Below are 25397 nucleotides of genomic sequence, written 5' to 3' on the forward strand. Positions count from 1 at the left end.
TGGGGGTTGTGCCCTCATGACCTGGAGAAGGGTCAGTGGCTTCTCTAAGGTGGGTAGCAGATGATTGTTAGCTCAGTGTGCACAGTACGTGAGCTGCAGGTCTCATTATGAATGGAAATATAGAGGAGGAATTGTGTAGGAAAGGGTCATATCCCTTCTGTGGCCTTTCACTTTTCCTCACTAACCCCAAGCCTTCTATTTGCTCTGCCTCCTGCCAACTTAAGCCATGTCTGCACTATGGGCATTACCACAACATAGCTGTGGCGCCGTTGTGATGCTGCTGTAATCCCATAGCATAGAGGCAGACTACGGTGATGGAAAGGGTTTTTTCATCACTGTAGGACTCCAGCTCCTCGAGCAGCAGTAGCTAGGTTGATGGAAGCATTCTTCTGTTGGCCTAACTGCACTCTACGCTGGGAGTTAGGTTGGCATAGCTGTGGTGCTGAGGAGTATGGATTTTTCACACCTCTGAGTGCCATAGCTATGTCAACCAAAGTTTTAAGTGTCAACCAGGCTTTATTCTCCTCTTCAACCAGCCTCTCTGCCTTGGAAGACCTCTGTCACCTACTGGCTCTCTTGTGTGATTGCCATATGGGCTAACACTTGTCACAGGAAATCTACATGAGACAGTGGTAGAAATACCAGCGACAACTGGCTCCTTGTCTACAAAAGAAAACCCACTTTTGCAACCACCAGTAAGTTGCATTGACATCAGAGACCCATTAAACCATTCTGTGTGGGGAAAACTTAGCCAAAGGAGAACAAGTACATGCCATGTCCATAACAAAGTCTAGCAAAAAACTATAATGTTATAAACAATGCAAATCAAGACCATGGTTAATATATTGCATACATTAAGCAGCCTGCCAGTTGAAGAGATGCTGTGATAAATGAAGGGTGTGGCGGGGGTAGCTCCCTTTTATGGACACCCAGCCAGCCAGTAGCTATAAAATCGCTCTTAGTAGCTGTTCTCTAATTGCTCTACCTGTAAAGGGTTAAAAAAATCTCACTGCTATACATAGGTAAAAGGAAGTGAGTGGGCACCTAGCCAAAAGAGCTAATGGGAAGGCTAGAGCTTTTTAAAATTGAGAAAAGACTCCCCTTTGGTCTGTCTGGTGTTCTCCTGGGGAGAGGTGGACAGGGCAGCAGCTATGCTGTAAGAAGCTTGGGCCAGGTATGAAAAAATCATCAGTATCATACCTAGAAACTACTCATTTAAAACCCCAGATATGTAAGTAGATCAGGAAATATCTAGGAAGACACGATTATGTTTATCCCTTTTATTTCTTTATGGCTTGTGGCTTCCCCTGGGCTAACCCCAGGTGCTTTTGTTTTGCTTGTAACCTTTAAATTGGACCTCAGGAAAGCTATTCTTGGTGCTTAATCCTTGCAATTGCTCTTTTAAAATCTAGCAGTAGCCTGAGTTCCCAGATGTATTTTTTTTATTAATACAGTTTACCTATAAGAACAGAATTGGATTTTTGTGTCTTAAGAGGTTTGTGCATATGTTGTTTTATTAACTGGTGGCAACAGCTGATTTCCTTTTCTTTTTTTCCCCCTTTTCTTTCTCAGCTCTTCCCCGGAGGGGGGTGAAAGGGTTTGAGGGAACCCCACAGGAAGGAATTCCCAAGTGTCCCTTCCTGAGTTCTCAAGGGGGTTCTGCACTTGGATGGTGGCAACATTTACCAATCCAAGGTCAGAGAAAAAAAGTAAACTTGGGAGTTTAATACAAGCCTGGAGTGGCCAGTATTAATTTTTAGAATCCTTGCGGGGCCCCACCTTCTGCACTCGAAGTGCCAGAGTGGGGAATTAGCCTTGACAGATGCCTTCTATCCAATTCCAAATGTGCACAACATAGTCTGATGCCAGTATTGACGATTGCATCTTATAGCATTTTAGTGAATTGTTTTTATTCAGGTTGGTAAAGTGAGGTTTCTCTGTTGAGAATTATTGTCCAGCATCCAGTATCTGAAGTAAGCAAAATATATTCTCATTATTCGTAATGTAGTGTCATAAATTTTCATCTTGCTTTACAAACTTAGAGTAAGATATGGTCCCTGCTGCCTCTCATGCATGGCTTTGCAAATTTATTCTGATTCTAGACTCCTCACAGGTGATCTCAGTCTTTTCCATGCACAGACGATTACCTTCTTAAAATGCTTGCCTTGTCTGGATTTATTTCTACTGTGTAGTTCCACTTCCTGGCTGTCTGAACAATGTCCTCCTTATAGGAGACTTTCTAGCATAGCACAGTTCTTATTACTGCAGCTGACTTCCTTTTATACCAAGAAGCATTTGTTACCACATTCTAAGATGCAGAGGTACAAAATAGATTCAGGAAACCCTGTGGAAGAGCTGTCGGCTAAATTATGCATGCTAGGGAGAGGAAGCTTGTAGAAACAAACCACCATCGAAACGGCCAGAAGGGCGCAGAGGCAGTGCACGGTAGCGTGGCTCGACCTGGCTAACGCCTTTGGGTCCATACCCCACCACCGCATCTTTGCCATGCTACAGGAGTTTGGGATGCCAGAGAACTTCCTCCGTGTGATCCAAGAGGTGTATGAGGGCTGCAGCACCACCATTCGCTCGGTCAAAGGGGAGACCGCCGAGATCCCGATCCGGAGCAGAGTTAAGCAGGGCTGTCCCCTCAGCCCCATCATCTTTAACCTCACCATGGAGCCGTTGCTGCGAGTGATCTCCAGTGGCGCAGATGGCTTCAACCTCCACGGTGAGAGGGTGAGCGTCCTGGCTTACACGGATGACCTGGTCCTGACCACGGACGACCCAGAGAACCTCCAACGTATGCTAGATGCCACCAGTCGAGCTGCCGATTGGATGGGGCTCCGCTTCAATGCAAAGAAGTGTGCATCTCTCCACATCGACGGCAGCAAAAGGGACTCGGTGCAGACGACAGGGTTCCAGATCCAGGGCGAGCCCGTCATCCCCCTGGCAGAGAGGCAGGTGTACCGGCACCTCGGCACGCCGACGGGTTTCTGTGTCCGGCAGACACCCGAGGACACCATCCAGGAGATCTTGCGGGATGCCGCCAAGATTGACGCCTCCCTGCTAGCACCGTGGCAGAAGATAAACGCCCTGAACACCTTCCTGATCCCCCGAATCTCGTTTGTCCTAAGGGGATCTGCCGTGGCGAAGGTACCCCTCAACAAGGCAGACAAGATCGTCCGGCAGCTGGTGAAGAAGTGGCTGTTCCTTCCCCAGAGGGCCAGCAATGAGCTGGTCTATATCTCTCACAGGCATGGTGGTGCCAATGTCCGCCGTATGGGTGACCTGTGTGACATCGCGGTGATCACCCACACCTTCCGCCTGCTGACCTGTCCTGACGCCATGGTAAGGAACATCGCAACAAATGCCCTCCATCACACAACGAAGAAGTGGATCGGCAGAGCCCCCTCCAACCAAGACACCACCAGCTTCCTGAGCGGTTCCCTGGATGGCGAATTCGGACAGGACGGTGGCGACATCACTTCACTGTGGTCCCGCACTCGCAATGCCACGCGTTGCCTGGGGAAGCACATCGGCTGCCGCTGGGAGTGGTGCAAGGAGCGCCAGGAGCTGGGAGTCCTGGTGCCGCAGATCAGGTCCGACAACACCACCATCGTCACCCCGAGCGCCAGGGGCATGCTGGAGAGGACCCTGAAGGCGGCCATCCACTCGCTGTATGTGGAAACCCTGAAGCATAAACTGGACCAGGGTAAAGTCTTCGAACTGACCAGCAAGTGGGACGCCAGCAACCACTTCCTCGCCGGGGGCGGCTTCACCCGTTTTGCCGACTGGTCGTTCATCCACCACGCCCGGCTCAACTGCATCCCGCTCAACAGAGCCGTCCACCACAGGAACCGAGACAAGCGTTGCAGGAACGAGACCCTACTCCAACGAGACCCTGCCCCATGTCCTGTGCAGCTGCAAGCCCCACTCCAGAGCCTGGCAGCTGCACCACAATGCCATCCAGAACCGCCTAGTGAAAGCCATCGCACCACGCCTGGGGGAGGTCGCCGTGAACTGCGCCATCCCCAGTACTGACAGCCAGTTGTGACCTGATGTGGTAGTCACCGACGAGGCCCAGAAAAAGATCATCCTCGTCGACATCACGGTCTCCTTCAAGAACAGGACCCTGGCCTTCCGCGAATCCCGAGCTCATAAGCTGGAAAAATACGCCCTCCTGTCCAACACCCTGAGAGCGAAGGGCTACGAGGTGCAGATGGATGCCCTGATCGTCAGAGCCTTGGGCGCTTCGGACCCATGCAACGAGCATGTGCTGCGGACTTGTGGGATCGGTCGACGCTACGCACGGCTCATGCGGGGCCTCGTGGTCTCGGACACCATCCGATGGTCCAGGGACATCTACATCGAACACATCACCAGCCACCGACAGTACCAGGAGGTGTGAGCCGGTACGACATCATGCATCAACTATGGCAAAGGGTCTGAGAGACTTTTTCCATTGGACCATATGAACTGGAAATATAAACTCACTGAACATTAAATCCCACCAAATGAGGGTAGATCCATCCTCATCATCGTATCCGCTCATTATATTCCACACCTGAACATAGCCATTATATGGACAACATACCCCCAATAGCTCAATGTCTGTACTTTGACCCGTTAAACTTTAACCCCCAATTGGGGAGATTGCAGATTATGTATTCCTTACGCCACCCGCTCCTAAACCAAATTTCGCACCCCTTGATAATCTGTACCTTATTTCCTGATAACCAGAAACTTCTATGCTTAAACTCTGTATGTTTTCTTTTTACTTCAACATTATCTTAATGAAATGATTAAATCTGTAAGTGGGTGGGACGACATGCCTGTCTAAGGCACAGTACCTCATAGGAACTGGGGGAAATGCCATGAGCTGGAAGACTTACTTCACCTTCAGAAAGGTGTAGCCAGCACTCCTCCCAAAGCTGTCTTGATGCCATCTGTCTGTGTGCCAGGACAAAATGACCGTACTGCTTCCACACCCAGTCACACACTCCTTCTCTGGGAGGTATTCAAGCAAATTGCCCTGCTTATCAGGCACCATTTTGAGTTGTTTTTTGGTAAAGGGCCGAGAGTGCCTCGAGCATGGTGCCTCTGAATTGGAAGCTACTGATTATAAAAGTAATTGGGTCTCGTTTAGCCCCACTGATTGTGAAGAGAATTTTCCCTAAATGTGCCAATACAATGCTGCCTCAAAGTCTGCTGTAGCTAGGCAGACTGAAACGATGCTACTTTAGCTCACAACCAAGAAAGTATGTTGGAAATGTATATGGGTTATGTAGCCACCACTAGAAGTGTCTATTTCCACAGTCGTCTTAATGGGGTGTCAACTTCAAAATTAATCCTTGACAATTTCACTCGGTAAATCTATGCTGCATTAACTCAGTGGTCATATTTTCACTAACCAAAGGACGGCATTTCAAAGCCATGTGAAACATTGTTCACATGCAGGCACTGCAAATCTGTTTCTAACACAATTTGGCTGACTTTTTGGACAAAGGCCAAACAAGGGTAATGCCACTGAAATGGGTTAGAAACAGGAGTAACACAACTTGTGTCCATTTGACCTGCCAGCATGTGTTAGAACCAGTTTTACTGCAAGCTATGTTTAAACACAGTGTTAAAGCATGCTTCTTTAGACAGGGAGTTTGGGGTCATTGGGGATATGTCTACGCTACAACTAGACACACGTGGCTGGCCCATGCCATGGGGCTCGGGCTAAGGGGCTGATCAATTACAGTGTAGATGTTCGGGCTCAGGCTGCAGCCCAAGATCTGGCACCCTCCTACCTCACAGGATCATAGAGGCCAGGCTCCAGCATGAGCCCAAATGTCTACACCACAATTAAACAGCCCTTAGCCAGAGCCCCGTGTGCCTGAGTCAGCTGGCACAGGCCAGCTGTGGGTTTGTAATTGCAGAGGAGATATACCCTGAGTCTGGAGCTTCCATGTCAACTGGAATGATGATACAATTTCATGTCCTCCAGAATTATGACTTCCCCCTTGGGTGTTAACTTTTAGAAGCCAATTTGTAGCTCCTTCAATAAGTAAATCAGTGCACTGCTTCCTTGTGCAGTATACTATATCCAGGCAGCCTGAAATGATGATGCTACCACCAGAGTGTAAACTTCCTCGTTTGTCTTAATAGGGTGTTAACGTAAAAGCCAAGCTGGGCAGATTTTTAAAAGCTGATATGATAAACAAGTAGGCCAAACCTAAACACCCGCCTTAAGTAATTGAAATACAATTATAAAGGTTCGTCTGTGACTACTTTTGACTCTGAGAACTGGTGGTGGGGAGGGGTTGGAATGCACCCAGCTTTTGGCACCAATTCAGAGAACCCAAGTCAAAACATTATAAGCATGTTTCCCAACTGCTTCTAGCCTGTTATCTAGTCTCAGAAATATATGCTGGATTTTTTAATTAATACACTTGTCAAGTAGCAGAAAGTTAGCATTTTTCTTGCAGAAATTAGAGAGAAATGTCCTCTAGATTATTTCCCCTCTGAAGTAATTTCTTTTTTTCCACAATTTGGACTGCCCTTAGACATTTTCCTTTGGTCTGTTACTATTCTCACTAGTTCAAATCTTTTTCTTTGCTGTGGCCCAAGTTCCATCAGTTCTTTCCTTTAGAACTCGGTGACTTCCTTTCAAAGGGCAAACTGTCTTTATCTAGCCAAAATATTTTGCTGAAGATTGGTACTTTTGCTGAGCTTGATAGTCATAGGCATGCAAAAAAGGAGTTTTTTAAACTAATCAAAGGATTTTTGGGGAAAAATAACACTTAAAGTGAGATTTTAATTCCCCATGTTTCTTTTGGTTAGCTAAATTTAAAAGCTTTATTAACTGATTTTTCTTAACATAACAAGTAATTGTTGCAATCAGTTAGTACTTCTGTATTGCCAATTATTTAATATTTCAAAGTGGCATTGGTTGATTAGAATGCGTGTAAGGGCTTTAGGCAGGGTACGGTATGAAAAAAGCCCTAGTAGCACTATAAGATGAGCTCCTCATGGAGACTAATAGAAGCTGTTATCACAGCACTCATCCTCCTCAATCTCTCCAGCATTTGAAACCGTTGACCATATGGTGTGGCTGATCATCTTAATGACATAGCTGCAGTAGATGGTGCAGCAGTACAGTGGCTTTGATCATTACTCAAAAAAGGCCTCAGGTGGTGGAGGGCAACTTGCGCCTCTTCCACAAGAGCTCTCACTTCTTGTGTCCCAGAACGATAGAATTTGTCCCACTTCCTCTTCAATGTGTAGATGAATCTATTAAAAAGCTTATGAGACAACATGGGCTCCCCAACCAGCAGAATGCCTATAATCTCCACCCATATATCTAAAATTCCACCAATGCAATCACTCCCATCACAGGGATGTCCCAATGCCGACAAGAAGTCAGCACCTGGAAGAACAACAGCTGGCTGCATGTAAACCTGGACAAGACCAAAGCAATGCCTGTAGGGAGAGGGAAATAACTGACTGAAACATTGACCTCCCCTTCTAGTACAGGTATGTACCCAGGTTTTTCAAAGTGGTATGATCTTCAGAGTCCTATTTCATTCTTCACTTATCCTAGATAAACAGGTACCATCCGTGCTGAAAAATGTTTCCATGTTCAGCTTGCTAGGAAACTTTCCCCTTACCTCACAAATGAAGGTCTGGCCCCAGCGTATTCATGTATTCGTTTCCCCACTGGAATACCACAATATGCTGTGTCTGTGTCTCAAGGTGGAAGCAAGTCAAAAGACCCTAGGTTGTGCAGAATGCAGCAGCCCGCCCTCCTCAACAGGATGTACTGCTGGGAGCATATTGCTTCTGTGCTCCAGTCCCGTGACTGGATCCCACTCTGCTTCCACTGCCAGTCCAAGACCCTGGTCCTGATTTTCATCATGGGGGGGACCCAGCTGCCATATTCACATCCAGAACCCACCAACACAGATAGGCGTGGTTTAACAATGCAGTTTATAAACACCCAAGCAAAATGTGAGGTTAATAGAGTTGTGGGGGAAAAAACCCAGCAGAGATTAGAGCAGTCTAAAATTTTAGTGCATACTGCAAGACTCTCCACCGCCATAACTGGGATATTTAAAAAAGAAAAATTGTGCATCTACCCCAAACACAATTTCCTATGACCAGTGAAAGGAGAAGAGCAAATGACTCCATGAAGTCCATTAGGGACATTGCCATGCTGATGTTAAGGTAGCTGGGGAGTGCTTAGGTATTCTAGTGGATGGATACTATAGAAGACCCTAAAGCCGGCAGAAAGACAGGATTTTAAGTTCATTAGCTAGCATTAGAGCAAAGAAAGCATTTTTTATGGAGACTGACACTTTCTCAGGGACTGTTGTGCAGATAATCATGAAAAAGGCAGAAACATTTAGTTTTCAACAAACTTATCCATTATTTAATTATGGAAGAAGTGTAAAGAGAATGACCCGAGGAAACTGATGTAAGTGTAGAGAGTAAAATGAATCTCCTACTGCACAAAAATAGATACAAAATCTCATGTGTACCATTTAAATAAAAGAACAACAGGGTTCTCCATAAAAAATGAGAACCAGAATATTTTTTTAAAACTAGAAGAATTACTTTCTCAAATGTTGTTCCAATGCAATCAGTCTATTTTCCGCTGCTATGCACTTTCCTTTTCCATGACTGTTGTGATTATATCGTATAATTACATTATAATGACATTTCAGCTTGGTTTTTGAATCTCTGGCCCTACTGGAACTTCCCACCCATGATGAGAATGACACTCTAAAGTCATAGAACTTGCTTTTGCTGGATACTATGTAGAGATACTTACTGCTAGTGAATGAGTAATTTTGGCTTTGGAGAGGAGACTTGTGAAGTCAGGCTGAAATCAGTTCTCATTCATAACTCCTCTGTATGCTTTTAAGCCATTTGAAGCTGTCTTTCCCTTAGAGACTAACCAATTTATTTGAGCATAAGCAAGTGAGCTGTAGCTCACGAAAGCTTATGCTCAAATAAATTGGTTAGTCTCTAAGGTGCCACAAGTACTCCTTTTCTTTTTGCGAATACAGACTAACATGGCTGCTACACTGAAACCTGTCTTTCCCTTGTTTCCCATTGACATCTTTTACTTGGAGAATACCAACTGTGTGATGTCTATCCCCTTCTGCTCTGAATTCTCTTAAATAAGCAGGAACAGGCATTGTCATTCCAGCTGGCCAGCAAATGGAGCATGAAGAGGTTTTACTTTTCTATTTTAAAATAAGACAGAACTTTAAACCACTCTAAACAGAGAGATTATAGGCATTGAAAAAAATTACATAAGCATATATATATGGTGCAGCAGATGGTGAAAGAGGAAAATCTCAATCTTTCAGTTTTTCCTACTTTTCTTCATGTGTTTCATATGGCTCCATTGAGACATATTAATGGTTAAATCACATCTCCTCAACAAAAATCTCCAAGAACCATGCCTATCTGTAAAAAGAACTAAATACATCACTCAATAAATCATTAATAAGCAAAGCAAAAGGATCATCTGTAAAACAAAGCACCTCTTTCCATTCAGACTTTCTCTAGTTACATCAACGTGTTTGTAAACCAGGAACAAAAATAATGAAGGTAGAATAAGCAGATTTTAGACTTTTTCTTCCACATCTTCTATGTCCTTGGGAGTCAAAAATTCTACAGACTGATGACATGCATCCACTGAAGTGAAGTGAAAAATGTCTATTTTGCCCAGAGAAGATCTGACTCAGCAGGAGAAAGTGCAGTCCAACAGCAGAGAAGGGTAAGAGGTAGAACTAGTTGTACTTGAAGGCAGAGAATTCTAAAGAGCATGTTATTTTAGTAATTCAAATGAGTACTTTGGCTCTCTCTTGACAAACTGCCAACAGCCCTGTGGTAATAATAGTGGCATAAAGAACTAATTGTTGAGAGCTTCCAGTAAAGATGAAAGAAAGAAAAACGAAGATGTCATAATACAGTGACCTGAAGATAGAGAACATTATGTTCTGGCTTTCCTTTTTACGTTCAGACAGAGTTTCTACAGTTTGTCATATTCAGCCTCATTTGCCTCGTCAGAGTCAATGAAGAAGCCTGCAGCTATCAAACCCCTGAAACAATGAGAATGAGCTGCGCTTCTCCCATCCCAAGCAAAGGAATGCCAGGGAATGGGATGTTTCACCTTCTTATATCTACCTCAGCTTCCTAACTGGGAAGAAGGCTTATTAGTTAGCAGCTGCTGCTGCAGACTTAGCAGCATAATTACATCAGGCTAAAATATTGTTTTGGGGAAGTTTCCACAAGATGAGTTGCTACTGGGGTTGAAAGAGAGGAGGTTTGTTTAACTTCTCAGGGGTGGATTTCTGGAAGACTTCATGGTTTTTTAAAATAAAAATAAAGAATTGTTATTTGGCATCCAGGTTCCTTACTAGATTCTGGGGATTTTATGGAGGTCAAATTTAGAGCCTCTCAAGAATCCAATCTAAATCCTATTAAAATTGATAAAAAGACTTTCATTAACTTTAGTGGGAGTTGGATGAGGCCCTAAATGAGAAGTGAACAAATTGACATTTATTTCTCAGGCGCACAGAAAATGCCATCTCCAAAACACCTGATTTGTTTTGTTTTTATTTTCAGTGGGCTGAAGGTTACTTTTCAATGCTATCTGGAACCCAACCAGAAAGCTTCAGCCTGCAATGCATTAACAGTGGTTTGTCCTTCTAAATGGAAGCCTAAGATTAACAAAGGAATATAATGTATAGGTGTGCATGACAAGAAATTAAGGTGGGGAACAGTAGTATTAGGAAAGATCTGAAGTACTGGCCCAACTAGCCTTGTAGCAATTAGTCATTGACTCTAAAGAGGAGCTGTCTACTTAACTTTTCATCTGGAATAAAGATGCCACAATATCAGTCAACATTTGGAAGATGTTAAGGGGAAGGAATTGTGACTGGAGACAGTAGCATACAACATCAAATGACAAGGGTGCTGGAACTATTTGTACAGTGGAGATGCTGAGAGCCTTTGAACCAAACTGTAAACCCTGTATCTGATGGAAACCACTTCAAGCTAGGGCATGCAGCAGGACCCCCAGAACTCCTAGTTCTAGCACCAATATCAAATGATCATGAATGTAAATCCAATCTGCAATATATATGGCTTCCCAAAACATCTAGTTAGTTAACAAGCAAAATCAGGGAATCACTTAGCTTAAATTTGTGGAAAATCAGACACTAACCATAAGAACGCCATTTAACTTTTATATCCTCCACTTCCTACTTTTAAAAACCTACTCCTACAAGGAACAGATAGATTTTGTTTATAATAGTGCAATTCACTCTGTTGCTACCAAAGATCATACTTAAGTTTTAATATGTGCAGGAAAAAAATCCTAGTGTCTTAGTTTCTCGTTGTTCTCTGTCTCAATTCCCCATTGTCAATGTTTTTCAGTTGTTTATAGCTTATGATTTTACAGAATGTTCTATTCTTCTTTTGCTTCCTCTCTGGCACACCCTCTAGCTTTGCTAATGAGGTTTTTCTATGTAAAAGTGGTTAGACTTGTATTTCTATAACTTTTTGTTATAAAGCCACTGTGACCCTAGAACCTCTTAATGCCAACTGGCAAGGGTTAGATAGATGTGGCAGAGCCTTCCCAAAAGTGGGGGGGCCGGGGGCCTCTGTCCTCCATAGCCCTGCCCCTTCACTTCCCCCCAAGACCCTGCATCTTCCCGGGATCCCACCCCCACCCCTCCTCTTCCTCCAGAGGCCCCGGCCAAGCTGGAAACCGGAGTGAGGCTGGGGTATGCCCCCCCACACACACCTGGGGGGGGGGCAAAAGCAGCCCCCTGCCTGTGTCCCTGTCCCCTAGGTCCACCACCCAGGGCATGTGGAAGGATCCAGGCTCCTCCCCAGCTGCCTGTGCGGCTCTTACCCCGACTCTCCTCTGGCTGGGGGGCGAGGCCTCAGAGCCACAGCCCGGCCATGGTAAAAGCTGCTGCGGCAGCTGTGGGGAGCCGCAGCAAGGATCTTCCACCTGCCCTTGCGTGGAAGGTCCGGGGGTGGGGACATGAGCAGCGGGATGCTCTTGGGGGGCTCCCTGCACCACAGGCAGGTGGAGGCTCCTTGCTGTGGCTCCCCACAGCTAACTGTATGGCTCTTAACATGGCCGGGCTGTGGCTCTGAGGCCCTGCCCCTCCACTGGAGCCCAGTCGGGGTAAGAGCTGTGTGGGCAGCTGTGGGGAGCTGGCGCGGACACTCTACCTCCACCTCCACCTCCACCTACCCTGGGCTGGTCAGAGATGCCGGGGGGCGGGGACATGGGCTGGGGGTTGCTTTCAGGCCCCCTGCACCGCAGGAAGGTGGAGGCTCCGCATGGCTCCCACAATTGGCCAGGCTCCACCAGCTGCTGGCCTGGCTGGGGGGGTGGGGCCTCCAGGGGAAGAGGAGGGGAAGGGGGCAGGGTTCACCATGGCGAAAAGTGAATGGGTCAGGCCCGTCTATTTTCAAAAAGTGGGAGGGCTATGGCCCCCCGGCTCCCTTGGTTCCGGCACCACTGGATCCAGAGGGCGTCACAGGTATCTCCTGATTCTAGGATGTACATTCTGGTTACCCAAATAATGTCATGTGAGGGCTCAAATGAAAGCCCGTGTCACACTGGTCATCTATACCATTTTGAAATGTATGTACAAATACTATGTAAGACGTTATGTATACATAACTGAAAATACATTCTTAAAGGCTGTATCAAGGTATTAGTCACCAGCAAATGTGAAAAACAGCTTTGTCAGATGCGAAATGTCCATCCCTCAATCTGTTCACATGTAAATTGAACATTGTGTCATTCACAATGTGTCCCCTATCACCAGTCTAAACTGAATGCAAGTGAAGGATTATAAGAAAGAACTTCAGAAACAAACGAACAGGAAGAGAGAAACAGTGCAGGGAAGAGAAAGACTTCAAGGTGCAGAGAATCCCCCAGCAAGTGACCCATGCCCCACGCTGCAGAAGAAGGCGAAAAACACCCAGGGCCTCTGCCAATCTGCCTGGGAGGAAAATTCCTTCCCGACCCCAAATATGGCGATCAGCTAAACCCTGAGCATGTGGGCAAGACTCACCAGCCAGACACCCAGGAAAGAATTCTCTGTAGTAACTCAGATCCCACCCCACTAACATCCCATCACAGGCCATTGGGCATATCTACCGCTCGTAGTCGAAGATCAATTAATTGTCAAAATTAGGCTGCTCCTGACCCCCACCAATCTATGCAAATAAGCGGAAGGGCAGGAACATTCCACTGTGTATAGGAGTGCCCTAGGAAGCAGGCCTTCCTAATGTGTCTGTACATGAGCAATTCTGAGGGAGACATGGACAGCTAGTGTTTATGCTGCTGTCAACAACTAGTGCTAGTTGGCAGACAGAGGGGATGGCTGTTGCTCAAGCTCAGAGGCACGGCAGGAGGCACAGGACAGTCCAGTACTGTAGACCTTCTGATTAGAACCTTGCCCTGGGCAGTGCACGTACCAAGGCTCTTTCCCTCTCTTCTCTGGTAGCACGCACCCTTTGCATGTCAGCGGTGTTCTGAGGGGACAACCAAGTTCAAAGCTTTTTTTCTTTCAAAATGCGTTTCCTTCTGTATGTGGAAACTAATAAACACATGTAGACAAGGGACTATAGAGTGCATGAAACTACTTGAATGGACCAATAATCTTGGTGGGTAGAGAATTAGGTTCAGGTATCAAAACATCTGCTTTGTTTTTTGTTTTGTTTTTTCAGATACCACTGTCGGCGTGTCATTACTCGCAGACTGTGTGAATAAATACCAAGCAGCACAAGTGGAGGCAGGTATTATTTTAGCATTTTAACCATCCCTTCCATCTTCAGCGAAGAAAAGAGATGAGTTTATTTTATTCTGAATCCTGTAATCTGGTTCTAAAAATTGGCATCTGGGTATAAAGATAATTTGTGACCTGTGAGCTTTCTTAGCAGGCTGCTGACAGACCACCTTAGCACAGAAGAGGAATCTGAAAGGTTGCAGAAGACGGCTCCTTCTACAAGACAGTGTTTTGGAAGAATACGAAGAGTAAGTTTTTTGACTAGTTGACTTGCAAAACTCTCTCTCCATTCTAGGCTGTTTTAAAGGTTCAGTCTTCTGCTTGCATTTCTACTTGTCCCCTAAGGGGATGCCCATTCGGTTTCTGCTGGGAAAGATGGATGGGTCTGGCCCTCCATCAGTCACTTAAAGACTGAACAAACAAGCAGAATCAATAGCCTCTTTCATGCATTTTATCTCTTAAGGACCAAGACCACTCTTTGCAACTTCTCCTATTTCTGTTTCCCCATCCAGCTCCTGTCTTCATAAATATGACAAATTGCACTGCGCTATACAAACTAGTCTGCCACAGTAGACCCATCTGTAGCACTGAATAGCCTTTGCAGAAATGCCACTTGAGGGAATAGCTCTTCTTTTTATGAGAGGCTTCATTTTCAAGCCCTTGGAGGGGAACCATGCTGCCTTTGAAACTATTTCTGTATACGCAAAAAAAAAAGGAGTACTTGTGGCACCTTAGAGACTAACAAATTTATTTGAGCATAAGCTTTCGTGAGCTGCTACTCTGAAACCTGTCATTATTTATGTATAGTTTCCCAGGGATTTTGTGGAAGAGTGTGTGTGTGTGAGATCTAGTGGGTTGTCAAAATGAAGACCTATGGCAGTGGATTAACTCTAATAAACACCATAACTTTATTGTCCTTGAGTCCTCTACTTAAAGTCCTTCTCTAACTAGAGAAGTCTAGTCTTGTCTACCCTCTCATCTGTCCCATGCCACCTAGTGATTTAGCAGGGAATTGCAGCATGTTGTAGGAGAACTGCAACTTAAAGGATAAATTAATAATCTCATGTTTATTGCATGGACGTGTTAATGGGAAGTTATATGCTTATGTAACCCACACATCTCCTGGGTGTGGCGTTCTGTCCCCCATAGTGGCACCGAGACCACTTAGCATAGCTCAGTGGGGGAGGGATAGCTCAGTGGTTTGAGCAGTGGCCTGCTAAACCCGGGGTTGTGAGTTCAACCCTTGAGGGGGTCATTTAGGGATATGGGGCAAAAATTGGTTGGACGAGTTAATTGGGGATTGGTCGTGCTTTGAGCAGGGGGTTGGACTAGATGATCTCCTGAGGTCCCTTCCAACCCTGATATTCTATGATTCTAAGGCTGAGGAGCCGACTCATTAATCTCTAAGTGCCATATGGCTTTTAGCTCATGCAGTAGAGGCTCATGTATTTACCTCCAGAGGTCCCAGGTTTGATCCTGCCCACTGACAACCAGGGTCTGTCAGTGTTACACTTACTTACCTTTTTCATCCTTTGATCATTAAGAATTTATTTGCTACATATTGATTCGGCAAAACTATTAGTTCATAAAGTTTGTATATCCTGTATGATCTGCTTTCTTACTTCAGAAATATAAAAGTAATTAGAAAGGATGTGATATCCTCTTCTGGACCTTTCATTAAAAGAAAAGAGACAACTGAATTTGCTCTACAGCTGGAAAATTTAACGTTGTCCTCCCAGTGTTTCTTTTCCTGGATGTATCTTTTGTTACATGCAGGCTCTTTAGCTTTGCACGGTTAACAGAGCTTCTCATTAGGACTGTGTACTGTCACTGCTTTTGTATCGCAGACTTAGAGTTCAGTGGGACTTAGCCCCATTCTGTGAAGGCATACCCATGATTTGCATTGTGGTTGACCCCTTCAGATCACATGCTTCCTGCTAATCATACCTCTAATACCTACCATATAATTTACTGCATCTAACCATTCACTGTAAACTCAGTTCAAACCAACAAGACCTGAGCCTCAACAAATCTGCATTTCTCCATGTAAATCAACAAATGTCAATTCCAATTTTGACACAACATTTTTGAGCCTGAAAAAAAGTTCAGACAAAAACCTACTGGTTCAATAATTGAGTGCCAGTTACAAACTAGGGAAGTTCTGCTGTGGACCTTTGGCATAGCTCTATTTCTAATCCTGTCTTCTGAGATCTTGCCAATAACTGTAAAAGCTTGATTTAAAGTGATCTGCTACGTTCCATAATTATAAGGAGTTTCACTATTCCTCTTTGCCATGCGATCGGTCTCTCCATATTCAAGTTCTTCCCTACGACTCACTTCTTCCATGATACTTTCAAGATGTGAACAAAGACAAACAAAAGTTTGTATAACACAAAGTTTCTCTGTGTTTCCTTGTGCAATCCTATCTTTTCTATTTTGTTTCTTAGCTTGTTAACTCTTAGATGTGTAAGCTTTTTGTGTCTTGTACAGCACTGAACACATTGTCCGTGCTTAAATAAATACTGGGATTTTGGAATTAGACAAATTCAAAATCTAAACTTTTATATTCCACATTACTTTTGCTATTGAATTAGATCATATTGTGCTATGGAATATGGTTACATATTATGCAAATCACTACCACAAAGTGCAATAACTCATGATTATTTTTGTTTGGACCAGATATAATTGAGCAGTTCCAGACCCGGACTTCTTGTCTGCAGTTTATTGAGAAACATTACTTTTTTTTTTCCTTCTAGTTCTTCAAGAAGTGTTCAGGGTATGGGAGGGAATCCCTTCAAAGATTTCTGAATTCTAGTACACAGGATATAACCTATCCATTTCCACCAATATGTTGGTGGCCTAAAGGGAGTAGTCCAACACTGATTATAAGTATACCTCCACATTTCTTGTACTAGGAAGGTACAAATTAACTATACTTAAGAGTTCCACAAGTGTGCTCAAAGTCTCTTTTAAGTAGTTAACACACTAATGATACATTTTTCATTAGGCAAAAGTAGTTCTGAGAAAAAACAAAACACACCAAACACAGCAGAAGTATTTTTCATTTACAGCGTGAGCCTCTCCCCTTCAAATCCTTCCCCTGTTTTCCTTTACTGTATCCTGTTGTAATATTCCCTTTGGAAGGTCTATTATAGAGTATTTTTATACAGATTCTGAAAACTTCCTTCCTGGTGTTTGCATCCTCTCTTCAGATGTCAAAATCAAAAATAATGGTCCATTGCTAAACTTTTTGGGAGGGGAGAGAGTTTGCAGTCTCCACACACTTGACAAGTCAACATATTTTGTGTGGTGTGAGGGACCTAGTGTATTCCAACAGTAGTTCACTGTTAGCTATTACAAGGAGGCGGCATTGAAATTCAAGGCAAGCTTTGAAAATTGTCAGTATTTTCTGATCCATGTCCGCAAATGAAAAGCAAACAGCTTCTATATTATCAGGAGCATTGTGAATATGACACAATGTCTGAATGTAAATGGCAATTTCCCTTGTAATACATTAATGTAAAGTTATTCTGTCAGCAGTAGGAACACATTTCTATAGTCCATTAAATGATTGCTACTGCTGAAACCTTTGACAGTTAAAAATAGTGCATGTTCTTTAAATACACAGTAAGAGTTGTGCTCTGATGACAAACACATGAGTTAGTTAGCAGGGGAAGTGTAGGTGTAGGATTAATGCATCAGCCTTAAACTTCTGGAGACCTAAGTTCATCTCCTGTCTTGGGTTATGTACAAAAAATAGTTTGGGAGTCTTAGTCCTAGCTTCTCTTTGTTGGTATTGCAAAACTCAGGATGTTTCTTTCTCTGCTCCAGAGAAGCCTAAGACTCAGAGAGCAAAACTGTGTGTTGCAGGCCACGACTGAGGTTCATTGGCAGAGCTGTGTAAAGAAATTTACATGTCACATACGTGGCTTAAGCACCTGCCTTTTACCGTTTGTAATGTATTTCTAAAATGCTCCTATCACATTCTTTAGGTGCACATATGTCACTGATATAAGCCCACACATTAAATTATATCAGAATTAGCATAATTCTGCAGAATTCATCAAACACAGAAGACCTCAAAGAAAGATCTGAATGTTTTTGAATTTTTTTAAATCGTCATGAAGTCTAATTTACTTAAGGCCTTTTTGATGTGTTAGAGCATGTTCATGGTGAGATGAGCTCTAATGGGGATGGTGTCCCTAGCGTCTGTTTGCCAGAAGCTGGGAATGAGCGACAGGGGATGGATCACTTAATGATTACCTGTTCTGTTCATTCCCGGTGGGGCACCTGGCATTGGCCACTATTGGAAGACAGGATACTGGGCTAGATGGACCTTTGGTCTGTCCCACTATGGCCGTTCTTATGTTCCCTGAAGGGAAAGAGCACTGAAATTTTGGGCTGATCTTCACAAATTCATTTGTAAATTAATTAAGTTAAATACTGTGCACAGAGGACCATTGATGCCTGCAGACAAAGCGTTCACTCTTCTTTACAAACAACTCCTGCCTCAGACCTGACAAACTCACTGCACCTAATACATCACTTCCGGTATTTATCCATGAAGGGTAGCATGTGAGGTCTCTACCGAAAGCTTGCAATTTACCAATGCTCACAATCATTGCAAGATGTGTGTATGGGAAATATTTAAGGAATAATGTAACTATATCAAAAATTATGCCCTTATGGTCTTGGAGTAAAAGTGAGCCAGGGCTCAGTGATGGTCCATTCAAGAAGATGAGAGTTGTCACCCCTTCCTGGCTAGCCAGTTACATAATGTATCGCTCAACTGTCCGCCATTGCAATAACAACAGAAAAGCCAATGGAGAACCTTTAAGATAAACTGTAAGTATCAAAAACAGTTGGAGGTAAAAAGGAACATTGTAACAGACAGGGGATCACCCTGTCTGCCAATAAATACAAAAGACTGATTCAGTATATCACAGGGTGGAGAAAGATGCTCAGCATCCATTCGCTGAGGAGACATCTTGCTGAGCAGGGGTGTTTCCCTCTTTTAGGTTTTGTGTTTGGTTTCATTCAACTAGATTTCCACTCGTTATAGTTTTCTACAATAGACAAGGCCTGAATTTGTAAAGGAGAAGATTTAAACAAAAAAAAAAAATTAGGCCTTTGCTAGACAGCATAAAGAAACAAAGAGGCACAAGTCCTCCGGCAAAAGCATTACCAAACAGATAGGCCTTGTACTATGCAGTGTAGGTCAGCAAACCAAGGGCTTTTTCTTTTTACCTTTGGGTTTGCAAGTAGATCTTTTAGAATAAAGCAGCACTTGTTCATCTGAGCTTTTGGGGTTTATCTGAACCAAACTGAGACGTATTTATACGTTCACCTAATACTGTTTTCTAACTTGCAATGGATGTTGTTAAAATAAGAGCCTTTTTTGTGTGTATATATATCTTCAGGCCCCTTTCTCCCCCTACCCCCTTTATGCACTGTACTCCTTATGCATAAATGAATAGCCAGAGCAAACTTTTAATTTTCATAGAAATGGTGCTCTGCCTATGTGTTACTTGAACTCACTTAGCAAAACAAAAATTAATTGAAAGATATGTACTCCCCTAGGTTTTCTGAGATAGCTAGGCTAGCAACATTGACTGCTTCAGTGGCCAAGCATCCTACTTGAAATGGACTTGACAACTGAACAAAATCTATGTGTATTGGAAACATTCTATCTGTTTAGAAGGAAATGATGCTTTTAAGAGGATGGTGTTTAATGAAAGGTCAATAGGTATCTCGGGTTATTGTTCCTCCTTCCTCCCCCTACCCATCTTATAGGTAAGTATGTTTGGGTTTTTTCCATGTTTAAACTACCAATGAAGTGGAGAAAGGGGAAGACACTTCTTCCCAGGAAAAGGACACTACAGTGTGTGTGGTCAGAAAAAGACCAGTTCAGCTGTTGCACGGCACGCTGCTTTCAAGCACGGTTTGAAATAGGTAAGTGACATGCTGTAAATGAGCTTAGGTTGCAGAATCTTTCAGTGCACTCCCCCTCCCTGCCTTACTACTTACTCAAGCCAAGTTCCCATTATTATTTATATCTTTGCTTAGAGCCTCAAATCAGCTAGGTGCTGTACAGAACACATAGCAAAGACAGTCTCCCAAAGAGCTGACAATCTCAATTGAAATTGGTGGAAATGTTGCCTCAGTGAAAACTGTAGAATAAGGCACCGAGTGGGCACTATTCCTTTGCGTTTCTACAAGCTGACTTGGTACAACATTCCTAGCCTGCTGCTAATAACTTTCCTACCCACGCTCTCTGCTTGATCCTCACACCTGTCCACAGCCTTGATCCTGCAAACAGATGCATCAGTGCAGACCCTTGCACTTGCATGAAGCCCCACTGGCTTAATTGGGATGCCGTTAGGGTGTAACATTCTGCACTGATGCATCTCTTTGAAGTATTGAGGATTAATTTGCCTGTTCTGGACCACAAAATCCTAACTTGAATTTGCACCTTTGAAAACTCCTAGTTTGTGTATGTGGGCTTCACACGCTACAGACCTCAGCTAGGGTAAATGCTGCCGAATGCTTTTATGTTTGAAATGGGAGTCAATCACAGCACACTACAATAGTGTTGCTGTATCCAGTATTGTGTACTGGGAGTAGTAGTGTTTGATTTACGAAAAACCAACAGGAAGCAGAAAATGTAAGTGGGTGCGTGTCACAGCTGGGTCAGGGGCTGCTGCTGCTGCAAGTGCTTCTGGAGCTACAAGATTGTTGTCTTAATTAGAAACCTTGTTGGATTTTGCTCTTTCGGTCTTTGTCTCCACTACTACGTCACTACTACGGAACTTTTAATGTGCACCAGCAGTCCACACGGCCAGGGAGTAAGCGGCAGGCCAGTGCGCTGTAGGTTTACACACCGGATTGATACGCACTAATTCTCCATATAGACAATTCCTAGAGAAAACTGCCTAGTCATCTTACAGAGAGGTGGGCAGCACAGTGGTGTCAATGATACCTGTATAATAGTCATGCGCACTGAGATGGCTGCCATCTCTGCTCCAGGGAGGGCCTTCAGAAGACTTGCTGGTATTATATGTGGTATGTACAGAAGGGCTAAATTACCTATAGGTAACAGATAGTGTCACAGATGAGTACAAGATGTTGTTGTCTCACATAATAGCAATCCATTTCTTCTTGTGGTGTGAAATGTAATTGTCTCTTTAGAGACATTTCAACAATATTTTTTGGCTAGGTGTGGAGCTGAATACTGTGGCTTTATATTAGAGGTCTGTAGACAGTGGTTCTTTGAAGCTGTGTCATTAAGCCTGACAGCATGATGTAAATAGAATTGTTACACTGACATTTACAGTTTTACTTGTTGAATTAATGTACAAAGCCACCTGCAAAAACAGAATGTTCCTGTGTACAGAAGAACGCTAAATGCCATTATTTAAGCTGTAGTGCAAATAAAATATTCCATCCAGTTTGTGTCAGCATCCCACGTCAACAAAAATATCCTCAGTGTGTGGTGTTTGCGCCAAAAACAATATAGGGCTAAATTCTCTGTGGACTTACAACACATGCAATACTACTGATGTTAATGAGATTGTATGGGTGTGGCAGAGGGCAGAAATCTTCGTTTTGCATGACTGCGAGGTTGGAGATCAGCTTGAGCCTCTGGAAGGGCATTAAACTTACAACGCAGGGGGGTTTGCTAGAGAGGCATATGTGATACAAACTCAAGTGCACCAGGGCAGGAACAAATTGAATAGACATGGCAAAGAATGTGAGGAGAAGAATTTTTTCAGTTGCTTAAATACCACTGCTAGGAGCCAGGGTAAGAAGGAAGAGGAATTGGAAATTCTTATTTCTGAGAAGAAACTGGATATGATTGGCATTATGGAAACCTGGTGGGACCCTTCCCATGATTGGAATGTTAAAATAATTGATTATATTCATTGGGCCAAAGAGAGAGTGCGAGTGACTCTATAGTCCTGCAGTAAGAGCACTCACCTGGGAGACCCGGGTTCCTGCCCTTGATCCAATGAATATTTCAGTATTTCATACAAAGTTCAACAGCTTCAACAAGAGAGACTCATCCACCCCCAGAATGCCCCATAGCTCAGGGCACTCACCTGGGAGGTGGGAGACTCAAGTTCAGGTCCCTCCTAATTCAGAGCGGGGGCGAGGGGAGGGGTGGAATTTGAACCTGGGTATTTCACATCCTGGGTGAGTTCTCTGACTACTGGGCTATACGGTGACAGCAGCACTGTTTTGTGTGAGACCCAATCCGGTAGGTGTGCACTTAAGTGATCTCTGAGAGCGCCTATCAGATTGGGCACCACAGGCAAGAAAGGTAGAGGAACGCCTAGTTTGTGAATCCTACCAGGGTTTACCCATGAGTTAGGTGCTGAGCTGCTCAGTGCTGTCAGGACTTAGATGGCTTTGCACATGCCTGCTGGCCAAATTTAGACACCTAAGGGAGTTAACCAGTAGGTGCCTAGGGAATTTAGGGAGCTTCTGAGGGGTGGTTTTTTGAATGCCAGTGGCATCTAAATGTTGGATTTAGGTACCTAAAGTGGCAGGTTGGTGCCAAAGTCCCCCTTGTAAATACCTAGGCCAAGGAATGCAGGCCATACTCATAGAATGGGGGATTGTATCCTGGAAAGCAATGATGCTGAAAGGGATTTAGGGGTCTTAGTGATCAAGCAACTGAATATGAGTGGCAAAAAGGGCTAACTCATTCCGTGACTATATAAACAGGGAATAGTAAGCAGGAGTAGGGAAGTGAGTTTACCACTGTATATGGCATTGGTGAGCCCAGTGCAAGAAATACTGCATCTCATTCTGGTGTCCACGCTTTAAAAAGGGTGTTGAAAAATTGGAGAAGGTGCAGAAAAGAGCCACACAAATGATTTGAGAGTGGAGAAAATGCTTTACAGTGAGAGACTTAGTTCAGTCCATTTAGTTTAAAAGAAGATTGAGAGGCGATTCTATTATGGTGTGTAAGTACCTTTACGTGGAGAAAATACCGGGTACTATGGGGCTCTTTCGTCTAGCACAATAAGGCATGACAAGAACCAAGGGTTAGAAGCAGAAACCTGACAAATTCAAATGAGGCACCATTTTTTAACCGTGAGGGTGATTAACCGTTGGAACAAACTACCAAGAGAAGTGGTGAATTCTCTGCCTTTGGGTGCAATTTTGGAAGATATGTTTTAGTCAAACACCAGTTATTGGGCTCAGTAGAGGCATAACCGAGTAAAATTTAATGGCCTGTGATACATAGGTCAGACTAGATGATTGGATGTTTCTTTCTGGCGTTAAACTATGAATCTATGAAATTGGTTTTAAAAATAAAACTGAATGTAAAAGTTAATATGAGGATAGCTTGTGTGTCTGGTGCATGTCTGTATGTACTAATTTGAACAAATGGTTGTGACTTTACTTTACTGGCCTCCCACTAGGACTGCTGGGAGGGGAATCCAAGCCTCTGTGCTCTAGATTCCCAGGGTGTTTCAAGCCCCTGGAGCCTGAACCAAGTCCAGCCATTGCCCCAGTCTCAGGGTTTCTAGGCATGTTGTCATGGTGCAGATCTTCTGTCTGGCACACTCCCTCACCCACAGATGGTGGGACCTGCTGTCCTAGCCCCTCTGGGCACAATGCTGATCCTTCAGACTCCCCAATATTCAAACACACCGCTCCTCCAGATCTCCACCCCTAAGCAATGCAGTTAAATCAGCCTAACCCTTCGTATAGTCAGCACTATGTCGACGGAGCTACCCCCTCTCGGGGAGGTGGAGTACCTATGCCAATGGAAGAACTCCTCCCGTCCGTAGAGGTAGCAACTTCTATGAAGCACTACAGCGGCGCAGCTGCCGCATTTAAAATGTAGACTGGCCCTAACTCTTTGTTGTGAAGCAGTCAGCACACTCACACATTGCCCACTCTAACATCTTTATGCTCTTTTATCCTTAATCCTGTAAAGCACAGGCGAGTAATAGATCATACAGAACAATACAACAGCATAAATGCAGTGTCCCTCAATAGCTCACCCTTCCATTGGGCGTCCTTGGGGGATCATCTGTGTGCCATCAGGCAGGCAGGCAGACTGGCGGAGTCCTCTACCTCCTTTCCTCTCTGTCCCTGCAACAGCCTCCCTCATCTTAATCTGGTGCAAAATGGGGATCACCTCCTTTTCTCCTCCTCCTGGTAATTTTCCATTACTTCCAGCCTACCCCCCTTCAGACAAGAGGAGGGAGTGTCTTCTCCCAGCTACAGCAAACCCATTGTCCCAAGCTATTTACTTTGAATATGATCAGACCTTGAGTGCTGATGACTCACCATTCTCTGGCCTGGCAAAAATACGACACAGCCTGCAAACTCAGACTGGATCCACATACATATAGGCTTTCCATGACACAGTAACTTCATCATACAATTCATAAAATCATCTACAATTCAGAGGTGATACAAACAAGACCCCCAAATTGTCTCACTTTTGTAGTAGACAAGTGTTATTTATAAATTATAAAGACAGAAGGGACCACTGCGATCATCCAGTCTGACCTGTAAATGAAGCAAAGAGGCCTGCCAGTGCCTGGGACCCTTTAGATTTTCAGTCAAACGCTCTCCCAACTGAGCTACTGTGGCATCGGCTAAACTATGGGATCTTTACCCAGGTTAAATAATTCTGCCTTTTTACATATAATCAATAGGAAGAAGATGGCTTCTTGGTTAAAGCTTAGCAGTGAATATCACGAGCTCTGTCTAGATCTTACTTCTGCCACAGACTACCTATATAATTGTGAGCAAGTCATTTAACCTCTGTGCCTCAATTTCCCCATCTGGGAACAGTATTTGTTTCCTTACCTCGCTGGGAGACTGTAATGCAAAATTTATTAATGTTGAAGTGCTTTGAGATCTTTGGAGGTGTTATCTAAGTGCAAAGTATTATTGTGGGGGGAAATAGTTAATCTGAAAATTGCTGCAGTGCATGGGAGATTTCTAGCGCATCAAAGCACTTTCATCTCCATGGATGGATTCCCTTCATTTTGGTGAGAAATCCACTCTGAACTTTGAGGAGATAGATATAATTGTCATAGGATTGGTTATGTAACAAGCTTGCTTTTCAATTTAACTAATGAATGTGCTGAAAGCCAAGATTAATCCTTTAATTTAACTTTTCTCCTGAGAGAGAATATATAGAACACGTTAGCTGTAGTATTATCATCTGATAGGAGACAAAGAGAATTTGTAGTTTTATTAGGTGCCCACTGAACATAGGGTGACCATATGTCCTGTTTTGGCTACGACAGTCCCCTTTTTAAGCCCTGCCCCAGACATCTCAACTTTTTTGGCAAAACTGGACATTTGTCCTGTTTGTTCCTGCTAACTGATCATCAGTTGGCAGAGCCATCCCATCCATAGAGGGACCGGGGCAACTGCCCTGGGCCCTATGCTTTGGGGTGTCCACACTTTGGGACACAGGGTCCAGGGCGGCCTGGGGGAGTTGGCAGGGAGCCTGGTGCCAGCAGCAGCGAGCAATCCGGCCCCAGTCTGCTCTGCCCCCACCCCCAGCTCCCTGTGTTGCTCGGGGGAGGGGGCAGA

The 25397-nt window shown here is 44.1% G+C and overlaps 1 protein-coding gene across 1 annotated transcript in view; it reads left to right on the top strand.

Annotated features, from left to right (window-relative positions):
- The first annotated feature begins 14048 nt into the window (after positions 1-14048).
- Positions 14049-25397, top strand: part of LNX1 (ligand of numb-protein X 1) — a 127165-nt gene continuing 115816 nt past the window's right edge. Inside the window, exon 1 of the mRNA XM_074951398.1 lies at positions 14049-14068. The gene's annotated coding sequence lies outside the window, so the exon portion shown is untranslated. The remainder of the gene's footprint in view (positions 14069-25397) is intronic.

This window comes from Natator depressus, chromosome 4, assembly GCF_965152275.1.
Source record: "Natator depressus isolate rNatDep1 chromosome 4, rNatDep2.hap1, whole genome shotgun sequence".
Classification (NCBI taxonomy): domain Eukaryota; kingdom Metazoa; phylum Chordata; order Testudines; family Cheloniidae; genus Natator; species Natator depressus.